Source organism: Pogona vitticeps, chromosome 2 (assembly GCF_051106095.1).
Source record: "Pogona vitticeps strain Pit_001003342236 chromosome 2, PviZW2.1, whole genome shotgun sequence".
NCBI lineage: Eukaryota > Metazoa > Chordata > Lepidosauria > Squamata > Agamidae > Pogona > Pogona vitticeps.
The window spans coordinates 270,308,963-270,329,134 of record NC_135784.1 but is presented as its reverse complement, the minus strand read 5'-3'; the positions used below and the strand labels follow the sequence as shown (position 1 = coordinate 270,329,134).

Below are 20,172 nucleotides of genomic sequence, written 5' to 3'. Positions count from 1 at the left end.
TGCCCCGCTCGCCTCCGGCCTCCCGTCTCGACCCCTGCCCGGCCGAGGCCAGCACGTCGTCCTCCCCCCCCCTCATGCGCCCGAGCTCCCCACAGGGGCAGCGCCCCCTCCTTGCTGCGGCTGCTCGTGCCGCCGCCGCCGCCTTCCTTCTTCCTTCCCTCCTCGGTTCCTTCCCCGCCCGCCCCCGGGGAAGACGGGAGAGCCCCCCCCCGCCCGCGCCGCTCACCCCAAGCCCCTGCTGCTGCCTGTTCCAGCAAGAGGGCGCGGGACCAGAGTGAGGGGGCTCCAGTCACTCTCCCGCCCTACTCACCTCAGCTGAGGCCCTCAGCGGTGGCTGCTCTCCCGAAGGGGCTGGCTCGGCCGGCGCCTTCCTCCTCGGCTCCAGCGCTGTCCTCGCCCTCGGCCCTCGTCCCTCGTCGCCGCCGCCTCTCCCGCGGACTCCCCGCCCCCTCCCCTCACGCTCACTTGTGGGACTGACTTTTGGCGAACCGAGAGCTGTTCATTCAGAGGGAGCCAAGAGCCCGGCGTGGACCGGCGGGCGTGTGTGAGGGAGGGAGGGAGGGAGCGAGCGAGCGAGCGAGCGAGTGAGGGTGCATCTCGGTTATGCTTAGGAGGAAAGAGAAGAAAGATGGAGCGGCGAGGGGAGGTGGCTCTGGGGCTGCCCCTCAGCGGGTTGCTTTGCCTGCGACGTGACGGGGCCCCCCGCTTAGTAGCCCCCCTCCCCCAGCATAAAATAACGCTCGTGAAAGGGGGAAGGAGGGGGGGGAAGCTCCTCAGCTTGTCCGTTTGAAAGGGGCGCGCGCTCGCTCGCTCGCTCTCTCGCGCGCCCGGAATACAGGGGAAGGCGAGAGCGGACTCGGCCGAGCTCTTCCACGCTCTTGAGGCATCCGGCCCATCCCCGAGACTGAACTCCCAAAGTGACCCCACAAGTCCCAGAGAGCGGCGTGTGGATGGGTGTGTCGTGTGGATGTGTAAAAGAATGCCCCGCGTCTTCTCCGAAAGTGACACTGGGCTCTTCTTTAATCTGAAGGCCGGCTGGCTTCGTGGGTCTGACCGAAGTGGAAGCCAAAGGATTTGGGGATGGCGGGAGGGAGGCTGCCTTCGAAAGGAAGGTCGGACCGGCTGCCGACGGCAGGCCTCCCGCCAACCGTCCTGCCCTCCCCTCCCCCCTCCCCTCCCGCCAGCCGTTGGTCGCGCGCGGAGCCCTGCGTTCGGAGGCGCTTTCCGGAGCGGGGGGGGCGGGGCCGGGGTGAAGAGAAGAGCGCGGGCAAACCCGAGAGCTACCTTCCCTCTCACCTTCTCTCAGGGCTGCTTCATCTTTGTAATTTTCTTTCTTTCTTTTTTTTTTTTTTAAAGAGAATTGAAGCCCGCAGCGCACCTATTCTTACTCTCGGTCTCTTCCCTCAGGCTAAAAAGCAGAAAAAACAACCTAGGTTAGTCTCAAGAGCCAGATTAACAAGCACCAAACCTGACTTGGAAAGGGGTGCTCAGTGTCTCTCGATCACCCCCCACTCCACTCCGCCGACGAGTTCAAAGGGCAAAGCGGCTGCTAATCGAGGGATGTTAGCCAACTAACCATCAGGCTTCATTCGCACTTCCCCCTCCCGCCCCCAAGTCGAGGCTCATCCAGACGATCACACGGCCCGCAACTGAGCTCCCTCACACCGGAGGGCTTGGTGATAAGAGATCACTAGTACAGTACTCTCAGTGGTTCGCATGTATAAAACAGACCGAGAGGGAGGCCCGAATTTACCCTTTCCTGGCGTTTTTCGGCCCAGGAATTGTACAACTCGCGATCAGGGTGAAAAGTGTGATTCCAGACCAGAGAACCGCGCGAGATTTTTGGAGCGTTTCCCACGTCTCAGCTTCGGGCCGCGTCCAGGAACAAAGGTGTAGCGTTTCTTTTGCCCGGGATGTTCCCTCTCGCCCACATTTGCTGGGCTGGGCCCGTCATAACGTGCAGGGATCTGGGCAACTGTTTTGACACACACACCCCGAACACGTCTGCAGCCATCTCTTTCGCCCCTCCTAAACCATATGAAGAACGCCACAAGGCAAGGAAGCTGTCGTGCTTGGGAACGGCCTCGGGAAAGGAGAGTTCTTGCTCAGAGTCCTCTCCCTCCGAGGCAGCCGTTTTAGCTTTGCCTGAAAGGTGGGTCTCAACAGACACGGGAACCATCGCTTGGACAGCTTGATTTGCCCTCCTAGGACGTCCGTTTAAGTGGAGTTCTTCCCCTTTCGGCGATACTTGCACCACGACCCTTAGGTGTAAATAGGTGGCAGTAAATCTCACCAGTTTGAGTCAGAGGAGCACATAATCCAGCTACAGGTTTAGGTTTAAACACAATGAGACCAGTTTTATGTGTAAAGGTCCCTGACCCTGTGCTTTTTCCACTGCATCCTCTGGTTCTGAGTAAGATTATTTAGGGTCTTGGTCCTGCATGAAATACTGTAGGGCTGCCTTCCTGAAATACCCTCTTACTCGGCCATAAACACTGCGCATTGTTCCTGGGTGTCAGTCACGTCTTTGGGAGTGGCAGTGACGTCTTTGAAATATGTACCTAGAGTATCAGCCGTTGCGCCTGAAATCAAAGGTACAGGTAGATCTTCCTGATTTTTCGAAGATTTATTTGTATATACAAATGGATCTGTCTGAATAGGATCTCTCTCTCTCTCTCTCTCACACACACACGCACACACACACACGCACACACACACACACACACACACACACAAAAGCGGGAGCGTGCACGCACCCACTCACCTTTAAAAAGCAGACACCAAACCTTTGTCTTTGTAGATATACTAATTGCCTTTTTTGATTTTTTGCACCAATTGCAAGTGAGCTGCTATGTTGCTACATAAAATTAGTCGACATTAAAACAACACATAAACAACAACGATACGGCTTACATTGGCCGACTCATCTCTCCTTGAAAATAACTCCCTTGCTACAATTGTAATTGTTACGTCTGCCACAATCTGTCCACAGTTTACACAAGATCCGATGCATCGGGATAATCCTCTCTTCTCTAATGCAAACTCTGCCCCGCTATGATTGGGCAGATAGTATTTAACTGGTGCTCGGAGTACAAGAGCGAGATTGTGGCTGGCATGAAGTTATGTAAGCGGTGGCATTATGTGCCAGAGGGGTGCGTAAATCGAGATGTGAGCACGTGGATGATGAAAGAATAAGACGACGTGTTTTACATTCAAACCCTAAACATATTTACACGTGTATGTGGGTGAGGGATGGGGATGGATTTAAATGGATTTTACTTTACAAAGCGTGCTTAGAATTGCAACCTTAAAATCTCACTCTTTTAGGGCCGAATTAATGAATCCTGCTGACTCACGCTTAAAACGTTCTGGCATCTTTAAGAATTGGCGAATCCTCCTGACTCCACTCTAGGATGGCGTTCAGTAGGTATTGCCGTTATGGGATGTTCAGTCCAGTCCTAGACATAAGACATAAGTAGGCGTTAGTGGAGTCTGCGGGACTTCTAAGTCTTGTATTCGAAGAATCCGGTTTTTAAAATCGAGCAACGTGGAAAGGAGCGAGCCTTTGACAAAATGTTTTTTTTTTCTGAAGAGGATTACAGGTACAGCATAGTTAAACAGAGACAATTTACAGTATAACAAAGGTGTGACTGGTACTTCCATTCTAAATGTAATCAATAATGCCCATTAATGTCAAGTAATAATAATTATACCTATGGAATCTGTCGTTTATATAGCAGTTTTTCCTATATTTATACTTCATAATCAAATCACGTTACATTTTGTTGATTTCCATGGGAAATATGTACATACTATCTTATGGTCAGTGATTCTTGATTGAGTTCTGTTGTCTTCACTAGGGTTTACTCCTGAATTGTTACCAAGTTAAGCAATCTTACTCACAGTTATGAAGAAGTCTCAACTAGAACTTACTTTAGAGTAATCATCCAGAAGATTGCACTGTTAAACACTAGTTGATAGAACTCCGTTCTCGCATTCTGGGACAAGGAAGGAAGGAAGGAAGGAAGGAAGGAAGAAAGGAAGGAGGTAGGTAGGTAGGTAGGTAGGTAGGTAGGTAGGTAGGTAGGTAGGTAGGTAGGTAGGTAGGTAGGTAGGTAGGTAGGTAGGTAGGTAGGTAGGTAGGTAGGTCTCATCCTACTCTTTGTTTTCTGGTAAGGCATCACCACTGGAAACAACGTTCTAGAGAAGGTTTTCATTTTACATATTTCATAATGCAGATGATAGCAGCTGGTTTTGGACCATAAAATCGATGCTCCAACCACATAACGTGCAAATTGGCACTATTGACTGTAATAACACTTCCTTCTGAACAAGCCTGTATAGGCTTTCTTTCTAAAGTGAAACCTGATCAGCAATCCTTAGTGAGCCTAGAGAAAACAAGGCTATGTTATTTTCTCTGTTGCCAGTGAGTGCTCCTGAGGCTAAAAAGTGCAGTCTCATCTTCTACATCTTTTCACTAAGGTTAACCCCAGCTGAAACTTAACTCCTAAGTAAGTGTCTAGAGGAGAGTAGCCGTATGTATAGTCGCCTAAAGCTTCCGCAAATGAGTTAAAGACTAGGGTTTGAACCAGGAATTTCCCAACAGTCTATTTTAACTGCTGAGGTCCTCAAAAGGCTAAATCTACCACGTAAGCGCGATTCAGATGATGACTAATAGAAGTGCCTAAGTAATAGCCCTTGAAGTGGGCCGTGCTTTCAGCGTGCAAAGTGCTTTTGCAAGTGCAGCTTGGAAGTACCAATTCAGGCTGTAATCGTTCCGCTGCAGAATTTAACGGCCCGCCTCATTCAGTCCGATCTACAACAATCCCCTTAAACCTAGCCCTTCCTCTTAATCCGATTAGTACCGTAATCCGAAGCGCGTATTTTCTCAGAAGAAAGTTCCACTGATTTTAATGTCACCTGCTTCCAAGTAATCAGGTTTAGGACTGCGGGGTAAACTGGAATGGGTCCCGTAATGGATTCAAGTCTAGATTTGAGAGAAGTCATGAAATTCTAGTCCTCAGTGCTTTGTTTTGAGATTAAGGTCAATAGCCTGGGTTTTCAAACCTTGCGATCAGGGTGGGAAAGATACATGTTCTCCCTCGGCCTCAAGCTTAAACATTTTTGCCGCTCGCCACTGATCAGATATGCTTAGCTTGAATTCGGGTTTGTAGATAGAAATGCCTGGTTTAAAAAGTTCCCTGCAGCCAGAGGAATTTCCTGATAAAAGACGGATTTCAGCATGGGAATACTATCCCATTCTGAAAGTCTTGGGACAATCGAAAGGTAAAAAGACTGACCTATCATACCCGCTCGCCCACCCTCCCCCGTTATCTGAATTAGCGTGTGCCGCGGATGGGGTTAATTACCTTGGATCAGACTGATATCCAGGGTGCCGATTCTTATTGCCAGTTACTGCACTTGTAAATGGTTACCGTCCTACTTTGTCCACAGGTGAGTTTTGCAGGAATATCACCAGACGATACCTCTTTAACAGCCCAGAGCCATTTTGTTCCATTTTAAAAATCTATATCTGTGATCCGTGAGCTAATGGCAGCATGTCCTGCTTACGGGCTTCCTATGTGCATCTAGTTGGTCAATGTAAGAAACAGGATTCTGCAACATATATATATATATATATATATATATATATATATATATATATATATATATATATATATATAGAGAGAGAGAGAGAGAGAGAGAGAGAGAGAGAGAGAGAGAGAGAGAGAGAGAGAGAGAGAGAGAGGTTTGTCCATGTGCACACGCGTGTTCCTGAAGGGCCGCGCCCCTACCCTCTCTTCTTTGGCGATACTTTTTCACTGGTTGATGAATCTGTGGCCTTTAGTCGACTGAACGTTTAAGCCACAGTACCTTCTTAGCAGGCTGTTTATGTATGTTATCCTAAACACAGTCATTAATTTCAGTAGGTTTCAGGAGCGGAGAAGAAAATGCCTCTGGTGAAGACTGGTCCGTTAGAGCAAGATCTATTGGGATGTTCTCTTGCACAAGCCCTCTTTATTTCAATAGGGTTTGAGCAGGAGAAATTTTTTATTTTGTCTTCCACTTCATTTGGTAGAAAATTGATATGATAGTCTTTGTGCAAAGTGTACTTAATTGTTTTCTTCTATATTATCTGCAACAACGATCACTTAAATATGTTCTCCATAATTTCAAGTTTTTATGCCAAAACCAAACTGGAAAATCGTTTAAATTATATTTTAACCTCAGGTTTTTACTAAATTAAAATAAAATCAACTTAGAGACGTTAATGCTATGAGAAACTTCTATAGAACTGTCCTCTCCATATTGTTTTATAATGTGTCATAATCTGAAGCATGTAAAATTTCACCCCATTATTATTCAAACCCCAGGAATTAGCAGAGTAATTTTTCCTTCTATTGTCCATAAAATTGCCAAATGACTAAATTAACTGACTTCATACTGTGGACCATCAACTGCATGGTATTTCATTCAGATGCACTTCACAATTGCCTTTGTTCTTTTTTTTTAAAAAAATATCCCCGTTAGGAAACATTTTTCCATTCTAAACTTGTGTGGTCAACTGTCAAAATATGATAACAAAGAACTCCACCCGTTCAACACGGAGCGTCAAGTGCTCAGGTGCGGTTCTGTTGTAAATAAACTGCTTTAAAAACACTTGAAATTATATATCTGTTAGTTGATAACTAGTGAATTGTCTCTTCCTGTAATATTTAGTAATCTAAAGTAAGTCCAAATGGAACAGCATCTACTCCAGTTATCTCTTTCCATCACATTCCTACAGACTGTATCTATTTAGAACTGTTGAGTTCAATGGAACTTATAGTATTCTTAGGTAAAGTTAATAGGATTGCAGCTTTGTAGGATTGCAGCTTTGAGCGCTTTAGGCTGTAATTTTATGACCACTTTACTGGGATTACATCTCGTGGGGTTACGTGTGAGTAAACATATCTACCATCGCACTACTGAGACTCCATTTGTGACAGCATCTGAAGAACCTTCTAACAACCTCTTAACCAACAAACCATTAAAGAAGAATATCTAGGTGGACACATGGCAGAAACATCTCATTGGTTTCTGCTTTGTGCAACCGTTCAAGTAAAGCTGCTTACATATGTATGCGCAACGACATTAACCCGATTTATCAGTTAAACGGAAGAAGAAGGATTGGCTTCGATGTGGCCTCCTTATATCCGAAGGACAACCACGGTCTTAAATGCACGCATAGTACGTTTTAGGACTGATCGTGCAGTTCCTTGCTTATCTGATTAACATGGTCTGGGACAATGATTTTAGGACCAGCTACTTAAACAGCCACTACTTAGGACTTAGACAGCAGTAAGTGAGGTAGGGCGTTAAGGTGTAGGTGATACTCCTGCCCTTAAGGCTGTCCTAAACCGGCTTACTAGGACACAAATTTTTATCAATTTCCATATTTTTCTACCTACAAACGTATGTGCTTTGGATCAGGGAGGGGAACCAATGGTTGATTCTTGGAATTCCCCCCTCTCGGCCCTCCCCCAGCAGCGATATACACAATGCATGATATTAATAATAAATAAATAAATAAATGTACACATACATACATACATACATACATACATACATACATACATACATACATACATACATACATACATACATACATACATACATACATACATACATACATACATACATACGTGTTTTAAAATGGGCTAAAAAGAAAGAAATGACGGGACACAATTCAACAAGTTCTCTTGCGCATGTCCGACTGAAATCAACGAGATCAGCAGAAATCCTATGAGGAAGAGCAAAAGATTCAGACTTTCCTTTCCCGACCATTGGATTTGCCCAACAGAACCTCGTCTTGGATTATGCTCATGGGTTAACTGATTGTTTGCCAAAGGGTTCTTTCTGCGCAAATTTATCACGTCGAAATCCGATGGTGATGGATGGAAGAATTGTTAGGCAAGTGCTCCTCTCCTATCGGAGTGATTTCATCAACATCTTCTCTGTTGTCTGTGTAAACCCCTAATTAGTACCAGTGACGAGTTTTTGAACGAAATTTATGTTTGTTCTTTTTATAAATTAAAAAATGATCATAATTAATTAATTGTTAATTTATAGTTCCTTATTCTTTTCTGATTAAGTGTAAGCTCTCACGATCATTAGTGCTTTTGGAGAAAAAATTTTCATTGCAGGACACACTCTTTTTAGGGGTGGGTCTAGGCATTCATTCAAAGATTTCCCGTAAGGAAAATTCTGCTTTGGAAATAATTAATGATTTCTTAATATATAACAAGCTATCTGTCACGGTGTTGTTTTCTTTTTAACTTTAAGGTGGCAATCCCATCCACACGCACCACTAGGTGTTGAAGTCTCACAGTTTCAAGGGAACATGTAGTTTTGAGGGAAATGCATAAGATTCGGTTGCTGGCTGGTCAGCTCCCAAAAGAAAAGACCAAAAAATGAGGTCCGGTATAACTTTAAGAGCCTCTTTCTTCCCCGCTTGGTTTGCGCAAAGTGTGCCCGGTTTGTGTTGCTTCTCCTCCCCACCACCAAGACAACTGAACTCTCTTAGGCTGTTAAAATGGTACTTTAAATTTCCTCCAAAACTGCTGCCAATTTTCAAAAGCCCCCAAACATCAAATAAAATAGTGTTTTATTGAATATACTTGGTTGTTTTAACAAAGGTTTTCTTTAAAACAAACTTTTATTAAATCATCAAACCATGGACGCTAAATATATAGCCTAAGCATAGGACAGTAAGTCTCAGAGGCTGGTGTCATTTTAGTTACACTTATCGCCACTATTATGTGTTAAAGTGTGCGTGGTGATGTTTTGGCTCCATGAACTGATCAAATAAACTCCGTACCAAGGGTTGCTACTGGCTTTAAGCGGAAGTCGTGCAGAAGTGAAGGTACAGCGGAAAAATGTGCTGGTCTCGTAGCTAACAAGTTTCTACAAGAGCTGCATGAACAAAGGGGTAGCACATATGGTTCAGAAAAAGAGCCTTTACACTCCCTTGAAGTGATTTCAGCGGCGGCTACGCTAAATGCTTTCACTTAAAAATTACTTCTGAAATCGAAGGAAATGCATTGCTGTGCAAATACTGTATGTTAGGATCGCGATTTAAAAGCCCAAGTCGCCTGGCATCATGTGGGTTTGTAGTCCACATCTACCTTGGAGTAGCTCGGATTGTGGCAGTTCTGTCAGTGTTACCGGAAAGGATCCAGTGACACCAGAAGGAACTAGGGGTCTTGTGGCACTTTAAAGGTTCACGAGTTTTATTTCGCATAAGCTATGGTGGGCCGCAGCCCGCTTCATCAGATGCCTGCCATCTGATCGCCTTGGCATGGTGCATTTAGCGAAGGCGCTTTACGTGTCCCCAAGTAACGGTAATGAACGTTCCGGGGGGGGGGGAGTGGAAAAGGTGGAACAAGCTCATAAACAAAAGCCTCTTTCCTTGTGTTTCCTTCAGTCCAGTCAAAAGAGGTTCTTTTCCCCCATGCCTGTGGAGAGAATTACCATCAGCACCGACGCGAAATACGAATTCAAAGTGATTCAATCATCATCATCATGATCATCATCAGCTGCTGGACCGCACAAACCAGACACCATTTTTTAAAAAGTCTGGGAGATAAGAGAGGTTAGAGGCGTTCCTTCTAGCGAACTGACGAGGGAACCGCTTCGGATTCCGACTTAAGTGTTCATATTGGCGACTCTTTCCAAGCGATTTAGGAGCAGAAAAAACCATCCCCATTTGACAGTAGGAAAAGACAAGGACCCATGAGCGCCACTGCAATCCTGGCATGGAGGCCAGCATCTGGTGTCCCCCGTTCTTCCCTCCCCAGCCCTTCTTTGCTCTATTCTAGGGTCTAGCATGTAGGCCAGGATTCGGTGAACTTGACAGGTGGAGGATGTGTCTGAACCCCGCCAACGTCAAAACTCCTCCCGGGCCGATTGCGTGTTTGATTGAAACCGGAGAGCAAAAGCGTGAGGTTGGCTCACAGGCCGGAGGCTCCAAGGGCGGGCGTGCCTGTGAACCGTCTCCCTCTCTTTCCCATCCGTAGCAGCGCCACTGGTACGACGCCCACCCACCCCTCGCTCCACAGCCGGCAAAGAAGCCTCTCTGTCCTTAGCCTATCACCGATCGGCTGAGATCCAGGTAACCCCCCTCCTGGGGAGAAGTCTTCTGAATCCCGATTGGTGGGAGCCAGAACGGTAAAGTCATTACATAAACCTAGGGGTGGGGTGGGGGGTCCGGCCCTTCTTCTTTTCTTCCAAAAAGAAACGACAGCAACAGGCAAAGGCAATCATAGGACGCCGCGCCCCCCCCCCCCAGAGGAGGGCCCAACCCTGCTGGTTCTGTTCAGCCCTGCCAGGGGCGCATCCAGGCGGCGCGCAGAAACTGCGCTCTTCGCGCCAAGAGTAACCTCCGCGGCTGCGGAAGGACGTTCAGTCCGGGGGGGGGGCGATCCGGCGGGTTGTCCCTCAGTAAAATAGCTTGCGGTAATGGCTTTACCGAACTCGGACACGTTCCTTTTTTGGGGGGGGGATTCTGGGAGGCACGTCCCCGAACTCGAGGAGGGCTAAGGGCTGCTTGGCAGGAAAGCCGGCTGGGAGGCGAGCGCTCGGGCAGGCGCGGCCCTCCGGGGCCAGGGGGAAGCCCCCGCGCTCGGAGGGGAGTGCCGGCTCGCCCTCTTGGCCCTGCGAGATCCTCGGAGCTAAAGGCCCGGCCCCGGGCGGGCGCTTGCAATGCGAAGCCAGGCGGACCTGACGACCTCGGCCTTGCCTTGCCCGTCCCGTCGCGTCTTTCGCTCTTCCTCGGAAAGCCAACAAAGGGCCCGCCGAGCGGGGCTGCCGTTGGGCCGTGCCGAGCCCCGCGTGCCTGCGCGCCCCTCCTGTCCCCGCGAGGGAGCCGGCTAGGGGACAGGCGCGGGGCCCGGCCACCCGCTGTCCCCCCCCCAAGGACGGGCGCCCGTCAGGCCCCTGGGGGAGGAATGACCCCGGGATCGCGGGCCGCCCCCCGCCCCCCCCGTGCTTTCCTCGCCCCCGCCACTGCCCGCCACCTCTGGGCGCGGAAGGGAATGGCTGGGCGCGCCCGCCTCCCGGGCAGGGAGAGGACGGCCTTCTTCCCCGGCTCGTGGGTCGTCTGGTCCGTTACAAAGCGAGCCAGCCAGCAGGCCCCCGAAGGCGAGCGAGGCGGATCCTGGCGCGGGAGAGCGAAGCCACCGACCGAAAGGCCGGAGGGGGAGAGACCTGGGGAGTGGCGAGGTCGACAGGCGCTCCCTCAGCCGGGGCTTTTTTGCTCTGCTGATTTGGGCCCTGACGACCAAACTATTGCTGCTGAGGCGACCGACGGAAGTTCCCCTCTCTGGCTCCACGCAAAGGGGACGTGGGGAAAAGGAGGCGCCCTTTTCCCGGTTTCAACAAAAGCCGCAGGCTCTATTCGCCACCCTCCCCCATTCGCCCCCCCCATAAAAAAAATCCTAATCAGAAGCGTGAACTTCTTTGCATGGGAAGAGAACCTTAGCACTAACAACAGGCGGGCACTCCCCTTCCCTTCCCAGGTAAAATTCTTAACAGAAGGCGAAATGCTGATACGAAACCGCCCCCCAGCTTCGCGAAAGAGGCCGGTCGAGAGCTGGCAGCGAACCAGCGGGCTGAGTTTCAGAAAGCTGCTCTCATACTGAACTCTCTCTTTAAACATAAATAAAGAAAATACTGTAACCAGGCGGGAAGCACTGCAGAGCCCCACTACTTTGAGTCCTGTTAAAGCCACGGCGGTGAGGTAGCCTTTCTTGCACAAGAGCGGGTGCAAAGACCATAGGTGTCCGACTCTTCCTCCCCCCCCCCCGTTGTCTAATGCCTGCACCGGGAGAGAAAGTTCAATGCAAGCAAATTGAGACCAACAAAGTTAAAAGACCGATGCAACTGTACCTTGGACGTCCGCCTTCCGGTTTGTGAGGGATGACGAAGGATTTGTTTGGTGGCCCTTGGAAAATAAAATGAACGTTAGTGTTTGTTGTTGTTTTCTTTGTTCTACACAAACCCTGCCTTTGCAGTGTGCCGAGGAACGCCGGTTGATAGACTACAGTGTTAATTAATACCGTGCTAATTTGAGTTAAGAGGGAAGGGAGGTGGAACTCGGCGTGGGGAGATTGTGGTGGGACAGTGACCTCTAGTGGCGGAACCAGGACATGCATGCCGTTGGTGCCTGGGCGCGGAGAACGGTGGGAGCCGCGCAACTAACTCTTTCTGGTTTCGCACAACCTCTGCCCCTCCCGGATTCAGAAGATGAGGCGCTGCTCTAGAGAGCTAGTTTAAAACAAACAAACAAACAAAAACTTCCTTTAATATGGATATGGGATTGAACTCTTCTAGAAGCTGCATTTGAATACAGGAGGCTGTTGGGCGTCGGGAGTTGGAAAAAAGACGGGGCTCCATTCGGGGCAATCTCGCAGAAACGGTTGGATTCATTCTTACCAAGCCCAGCGAGCCTTCGTGACAGAATTGTTATTTCCGTGCAGGGCCCGCTGGAGGAACCGACCTGTGACACCGAGGAAAAGGTGGATCGTGTTGATAGTCCAACAAGAATTTGTCCAACACCCTAAACACAGTCTAAACCCAGACCCTCTACAAATTATGATACCATCAGAAGCACATTAATTGCAGCCGAAAAGCAAGTCCTGGTGATATTAACAGAGTTTACTGTCAGCTTCTGAATAGGTCAGTCCTCTCGACGTCTGATCAGAAATTAAACTCCACTGAGCTCAGCCGGGACGAATTCCCAAGAAAAAAAAATTAAGGGACGCGTGTTTGAGCCCAACAGGACTTGCACGTATAGGATCGCCGTGTGAATGTGTTGTCAGGACAGGGTGCCTTCTCAGGACAAATGGCCTGAGGACACTAGGAACCGATTGGAGCGGTTCAGGTTTTCTCGCCCCCTCGGTCCCTCTTAGATTTTTTCCCTTTGTGCATTTATTTGATGGATGTACTTCAATACAGAATGGGTGGTTTTCATTTTTTAAAGCACTCGGCGGGTCCAAAGGGAATATTATATAACTGGTTTTAAAAACAAATAATATAAATACATAGGGAAGCAATCCCTCACGCAACTGCTTCAGAGGGGGGCACCACAGAGTACTACCCAGTGCGGTGCAGCGGATAGTGGTGATAGACTAGGACTCAGGAGCCCTGGGTTCGAATCTCCGCTCAGCCATGGGAACGCCTGGGGAGCTGAATCGGTAAAACCGCTCCTCGGATATCTCACTTGCTCCGAAAGTCCTATTAGGATCGTCGTAAGTCGCTTCCGACTGGATAGCACATAACACACTAAGCACCACTGAACCCTGTAAGTTTTGCTTCCGAGTAGACTCGTACAGGACCACGTGGTTAGCAATGGAAAGTCCAGGATCAGAGCGTGCTTCAGGATTTTTTGGTGACATCTATGTGACGACCGGGGCAGCCTTATTCGGCCCCCCCGGGGGCTTTAGGGTAACTAATTTTTTTTTCTAATGGCACGACCGCGAAGTACTTGTAAGTTCTTCTGTAACAGAAGTTGGACTTTACCACTTTCTCCCTCAAATCAACGGGGCTCCAGACAGCGTCGTCTACGGTCTTGGGCGCACCTGTGTTCCCCCCAGGTCAGGAATCCCTTCCTCAGCTTGGGTCGGATGCCCATGACTTCCAGATAAGGCAACACAGCTGTGGCCCAACGCCCGACCTTCCTCCCTCTGCGGGTGCGCTCAGGAGCACCCGACGAGGGCGTTTCCGGAATCAGAACAAATGCCCACCCGTCTGCACTTAATTTTTAATTCCCCAAATCTCTCTCTCTCTCCCCCCTCCAATGTATTCACCTCGCACCGCCGGGCAGTTGTGCTTTTCTGTGTCTTCTTGCCTCTCTTTGAAGCCTTTGCTTCCTTTCTGGACTCACCACCTATTTTAATAGTGGTAAAATCTCATGGTTGAATCGGGAAAGTATGATTGAAGGTAACCGTGGAGGCTGGAAAGAAAATCATCGGCCTACATCCGCGGAGTTAAGGCTTAAGCACCGGTGCTGGTCCTTAAGCGAGGGACCCTAGGTGCTTGAATTTAAACTTTTAAGCCGACGACTGCCGGCCAAAAATACTGATCATACTCCATGAATGAGGCCCTCGCAGATACCGAGTTCTCTTTCCAGCTGTTTCCATATCCTGCTATTTAACTTTTGCCATGCTAAGAACTGAGTTCTTTTTTCTCACACGCCCATCCACGCACGCAAAATAAGTCCTGCTTGATGCACAAAAATACGATTACGTCCTGAGGTTATAAGTAATACATTTGAGCGGAACAAGAACGTAAACTATCGGCGATGTAAGATTCCTAGAGACGCACTGGAAAAAAAAACTGAACTGGTATACTAACGATTTACTGTCGGGCGAAAACGAGACTATTTAGACTGGAAACAATAATTTAGAGAAAACAGCCGAATTTTTCAAAACTGGGTGAGGGAAAACGGAAACTCACGTGCGGATACAACAAGTTCGAGTTGAAAACGACCATGAGATCAGCGAACGTTTAAAGTCACGACAGCAAAACAAGTGAGTCCTCTAGGTAGATTGTTGCCGTGTTGTGCGCCTTTAAGTCAGAATTGACTTACAACGACCCTAACAGGGCTTTCACGGTAAGTGAGATATTTAAGGAGTGGTTTTTTGGTAGTGTCACCCCACCTTCGTTTCCTTGGCTGAGCGGGGATTCGAACCCAGGTCTCCAAGTCCATCACTCTCGCAGAGTATAGCAGCATAGACCTTTTGTTATTTGCCCTCCGATTGGAACCCACTTATAGAGACCCCAAAATGACTTTTCAAAATAATTGCAATATTTAAGGAGTGTCACTCCGCCAGTGAGTTTCCGTGCGAGAACGGGGAATTCGAACCTCCTGAGCCGGAGTCCGTACTTCTCTTATCCATTCAATCCCCAAAAGGAGGTTTTCAGGTGTAAACTGAAACTGAGAGAAGGCGACAGCCTCAGAGGTCGATGTACAGTGAGTCTCTTCTGTATTTGCCACCTCAGATGGAGATCTCTCTGAGCTCAGTGGCTAGTAGGGGTTCAGCTTGCAACATGAAAGGGGGTAACCGAGTAAAACGGTTCGGTTTAGATGCAGTTTGGCTGGGAAGTGGAGGGAGGCCGGGAGAGATCCTCCGCCCTAGATACTTTTTGGGGGGGGGGGCGGACGGGCGCGGGGAAGAGGCGCGAAGGCTGAGGGCGACTGACGGGAAAGCGCAGAAGGAAATCATTCCGAGCTTCCACTGGCAACTATCAAACTAACCAATCATCCTGCATCACGCGAGGAGAATCTCTCTAACTTTAAGCCCGCCCGCCCCCCGCGACAGTCTCAATCCCTTTCGATCCCCGCCGGGGCTGACCGTCGGCCAGAGATCCGCGGACCGACGATTCAGGCCGGAGCGACGAGGCGCAGATGAACCGAAGCGAAACGGGCGCCGCTCAGCAAGGACTTAATGCCCGAGCTTCGTAAAGTTCCTGGAGACCAAAGTTTGCGCAACTCATATTCCCCCCCCCCCCTCAGACTGTAACTCCCAGAATCCTTTCTGGGAGTTGAAGTCCAGAGGTGGCGCTAGGGATTTCTCCAGGATCGCGCAAAGAAAACGAGATCAGCGCCCGGAGTCGCAGGACGCCACAGCTCTTGCCCACGAAACGGCGCTTGATTCCCCCGCCTGTGCAGGCTTACTTGGGGAAAAGACTCGCTGAACACAGTGGGGCTTACTCTAGAGTAAACATCGCTAGTCTGGAGCTCTTCGAATCGGAAGGTGATGTGCGGGTGTTTGTCGGATTCAACCGCTAATCTGCGGGAAATGACGCACAGCTTCAGACTCGGCATGTTTACTCGGCAGTAAGTCTCACCATGTTTATTAGAACTTACTGGTTAGACAGTCAACGTTTTCATAATTTGGCTCCAGGGTTAGTCATAGTTACAACAGATCGCAAGAAAATCCGTGAGGCTGAAATTACTTCCCTGCATCGAATTCTGGATGCTGCCCTGCCACTGCCTCCTTCATATGCAAGTCTTGTACACTTCCCGGAGCAGGGATGGGGGGACCAGGTGGCCCTATACGGATGGCTGCAGCTCCTGCTTAGAGCTTGGGCAAGGTGTCCCAGGCTCCTTCATCCAAGGTGAGGTTGTACACCCCTCTCAAAAGAGGAACGTCTCCCACCCCTTACTGTTGACTCTACTGGCTGGGAGTGATGGCTGTTGGAATCCAATCACATTTGATGGCCACAATTTGCCCGTCTTTGTCCTGTTGTTATGTGCCATCAAATCATTTCCAGCTAATGGCAGCCCTGTCAGTTAGCAACCTCTGAAAAGTCATGGAAAAGACAATGATGCTGGGAAAAGCTGATGGCAGCTGAAAAATAGGAAGACCAAATCAGAGATGGACTGACTTACAAGAGCTGAGCAGGACTGCTAACGACAGGGCATTTTGGAGGTCACTCATTCATAGGTTTCCCATACATTAGAAGCAAATGACAAGAGCAGCAGCTAAAGGTCCCATTATTCAAAAACCTCTTCAGGTCTTGTAAACTAGAGGCCATGGTTCCCTTCACTGCTGCAATCCATTTCATGTTAGGTCTTCCTCTTCTCTATCATTGTCTTCTTTCCATCATTGCCATCATTGTCTTCTCATATGTCCAAAGCAGCCTCAGTTTGGTCATTTTAGTTTCTAATGAGGGTTCAACTTTGGTTTCATCTTGAAGTCACTCATTTGTGTATTTAGCAGTCCATGGTGTATCCTTTTGGAAGCACACTGTAGAGTTGTGAGGGTATTTGAGTATAGCAGGGAAGCTCAGGGTCACTCAAGACAAAATGGTAAAAGCTGAGAAGCCGCATGCACATGTCTTCTTTAGGAATGAACAGTCACATCATCATAAAGATATGCTGATAGTTCCAATACTGGTGACTGTGACAAACCCAGACCTACTGGGATCTATCACACAGTTACTAAGCTGCCACCAACCATTCCCTATAATAAGTCACACAGACCAGGGATGGATTTTTAAACAACAAAAGAATAAGGTTTATTTTAAATACAAACAGGGTAAATAAAACAATCAGGTGAATAAAATAAAGTAACGTGGCTTATTCTCACACACACAAGCATACAGTTTGGTTCACCTAGAACCTTTAACTTAAAGCACAGACCCTGAACCCATCAGTTCTGGCTAACCAACAGACCCCTGAACCTTTCAGGTTGGTACTCTGACACACAGTAGTACCCTGTCAGACACACAGACTCCCACAACAGCTTCTTCTTCCCCAGCTGCTGCTTCGTCCCTCCCAGTGTCTCACAGTCTGTCTCAGCATCTCATCAGTGTGTTCTAAACTCTCCACACACACTCCACACATTTATACAGTACAGCCCCTCCTCCTGATGTCCCGCCTTCCACTCCCCATAGGATGGAACTTTCCCTCCAAACCCATGACAGACAGGTAACATCAGTGCTGTATGTAACACCTCCCCTCTTTATAAGTTGTTTTGTAGGGGGAAAGCTAAGGTGCTTTTCACCAAAAAAAACAACCTGCATAAAACATACAACAACAGTTATACATACCATATAATACTTACATATACTTACACTCCAAGTTAAACATAGCAAATAGGCATTTCAAACATTTACCATATGCATTACATCAATTTTACCTTTATTAATACAAACCAATTTAAAACCAGGTACATTTTAACTTTTTGTTTTCATTATATACATATAGTCCATGTTCTTTCGCCGTCTTCAGTCTTCAGGTCTTCTTGATAAGGCGTCAGCAACACAGTTCACTGACCCTCTGACCACCTTCACTTCAAAGTCATAGTCCTGTAAGTTCAAAGCCCACCTCATAAGTTTGCTATTGTGGGTTTTCATCGTCTTTAACCATTGCAATGGTGAATGGTCAGTACACAGAATAAAATGTCTTCCCCAGATGTAAGGCTTGGCCTTCTGGATCGCGTAGACTATGGCCAAACACTCCTTCTCCACGGTTGCCAAATGTCTCTCACCTTTTTGAAGTTTCCTACTCAGGTAGGACACTGGATGCTGGTCACCATTCTCATCCTCCTGGCACAGAACTGCTCCTACGCCGCTGTTAGACGCATCGGTGTAGATGATGAACTCCCGGTCGAAGTCTGGAGCACGCAGGACAGGATAGTTGATTAACGCCTCCTTCAACCTCTGGAACGCCGCCTCACAGTCGCTGGTCCACGGGATGCGGTCATCAGCCTTCTTCCTCGTCAGATCGGTCAGCGGAGCCGCAATCTCGCTAAACCTCGGGATGAACTTTCTGTAGTAGCCCACCAACCCAAGAAATGATTTGACTTTTTTCTTGGTGTTGGGTCTGGGCCAATCACGAACTGCTTCTATTTTGGCCTCCAGGGGTTTTATCATTCCTCCCCCTACCATGTGACCTAAGTATTTTATTTCTGGGCTACCCAGCTGACACTTGCTGGCCTTTACTGTTAGCCCTGCTGCACTTAACCTCTGCAGCACTAACTCCAGGTGTATCAGGTGATCTTCCCAGGTATTACTGAAGATCCCTATGTCGTCAATGTAGGCCACTGTAAAGTCATTGAGCCCTGCCAAGGTCTGGTCCATCAGCCTTTGGAATGTGGCTGGTGCATTTCTGAGACCAAAGCTCAGGACTCGAAACTCATAGAGACCAAAAGGGCTGCAAAAGGCAGTTTTTTCTTGATCCCTGGGATCAATTCTTAATTGCCAATATCCCTTTACCAGGTCCAATGATGAGATGAACCGACAACCCCCTATGGTTTCAATCAGGTTGTCTAGCCTGGGCATTGGGTAGGCATCAGGAGTGGTTACACGGTTTAATTTCCTGTAATCAACACAAAACCTAATGCTCCCATCAGGCTTGTCCACAAGGACTATCGGAGAGGACCAAGGACTAGAAGAGGGGACGATTATGTTCTCCCTCAGCATTTCGTCCAGCTCCTTCCGCACCTTGTCCCTATAGGGTCCCGTTACTCGGTATGGGGATACTGCCTGCGGGGGTGCATCCCCTGTGTGGATCCGATGCATCACTCCCTTCACTATCCCCGGCTTGTTGGAAAACACCTGCTGATATTTACTAAGCAGCATTTTTAGTTCTTGCTGCTGGTCTTGGGTGAGTGCAGGACTGATCTTTACCTCCTCTGGGTTGTATTTTACTTCCCCTCTACCCTCCCAGAATGGTAATTCAGCTTCCTCACTCTCAGCTGCTTTTATCGCGAATAAAACCCTCTGTTCCCCTCTGTAGTAGGGTTTTAGGGCATTCACATGAACCACCCTCCTTGCTTGATTCTCCTCCTGCTCTATTAGGTAGTTCAGGTCTGACATCTTGGAAATGACCCTATATGGTCCTGCCCATTTGAGCTGCAGTTTATTCTCTCTGCAGGGCCTAAGCCAAAGCACTTCCTCCCCTGGGTCAAAGTGCCTCTCTCTAGCTTTGTGGTCATACCATGTTTTCTGTCTGACCTTCTGAGCTTGCAGGTTTTCTGCTGCCAGCTCTAGATTTCTCCTTAGGTCATTCATCAAGGTGTCTATGTATGTCACAACGTCTTGTGGGTCATCCTGGGTGATCTGCTCCCAATTTTGTTTGATCAAATCAAGGGGCCCTTTCACCCCTAAGTGTGCAGCAAATATGTCAGAGTGACCCCTTTGTAAGATCATGGGGCGATACTTTTCAGGTACCACCAGCTGACTTCTGATCCCATCTCCCCCTTTTGAGATATTCCTCAGGGTTTCTCTATATAAAATCCCCTTTTTCTCCAGAAATCTCACTGGGGTTTCAGGTGTTAGCTGGGCGTCAGTCACCTGTTCAAAACACTTTTGGAGAGTGGCGTCTGCCTTTTGCTCCTGTCCAAATCTGCTGTCTGTGGTTAAGGTTTCCACCACAGCTTCTGAACTCCCCTCTGCTTCCGTCTCTGGCTCATCATTACCCCCCTGAACTGTTCCTGTGGTGGCTTGTGAGCGTGTAATCACTAGCACCCTTTTCACATGTTCAGCCAGGTCATTTCCCACGAGCACGGCTGCTGGCAGAGTCGATGAAATCGCTATCCGCCAATCTCCCCTCCAGCCTTGAAAGTTGACAGGTACCTCTGCTACTGGCAGAGAGATTATCTGCCCCTCAATCCCTGCCAC

General features: G+C 48.5%; 2 long non-coding RNA genes across 2 annotated transcripts in view; one reads left to right on the top strand and one right to left on the bottom strand.

Annotated features, from left to right (window-relative positions):
- LOC144587045 (uncharacterized) overlaps positions 1 to 20,172 on the top strand; it is a 59,366-nt gene that overhangs the window by 8,261 nt on the left and 30,933 nt on the right. The gene's annotated exons all lie outside the window — the stretch shown is intronic.
- Positions 2,788 to 12,156, bottom strand: LOC140704946 (uncharacterized). Its single transcript, XR_012084481.2, has 2 exons — positions 11,929 to 12,156; positions 2,788 to 3,458 (listed from the first exon to the last, which is right to left on the bottom strand). It is a non-coding gene; the product is annotated as an uncharacterized LOC140704946 (long non-coding RNA).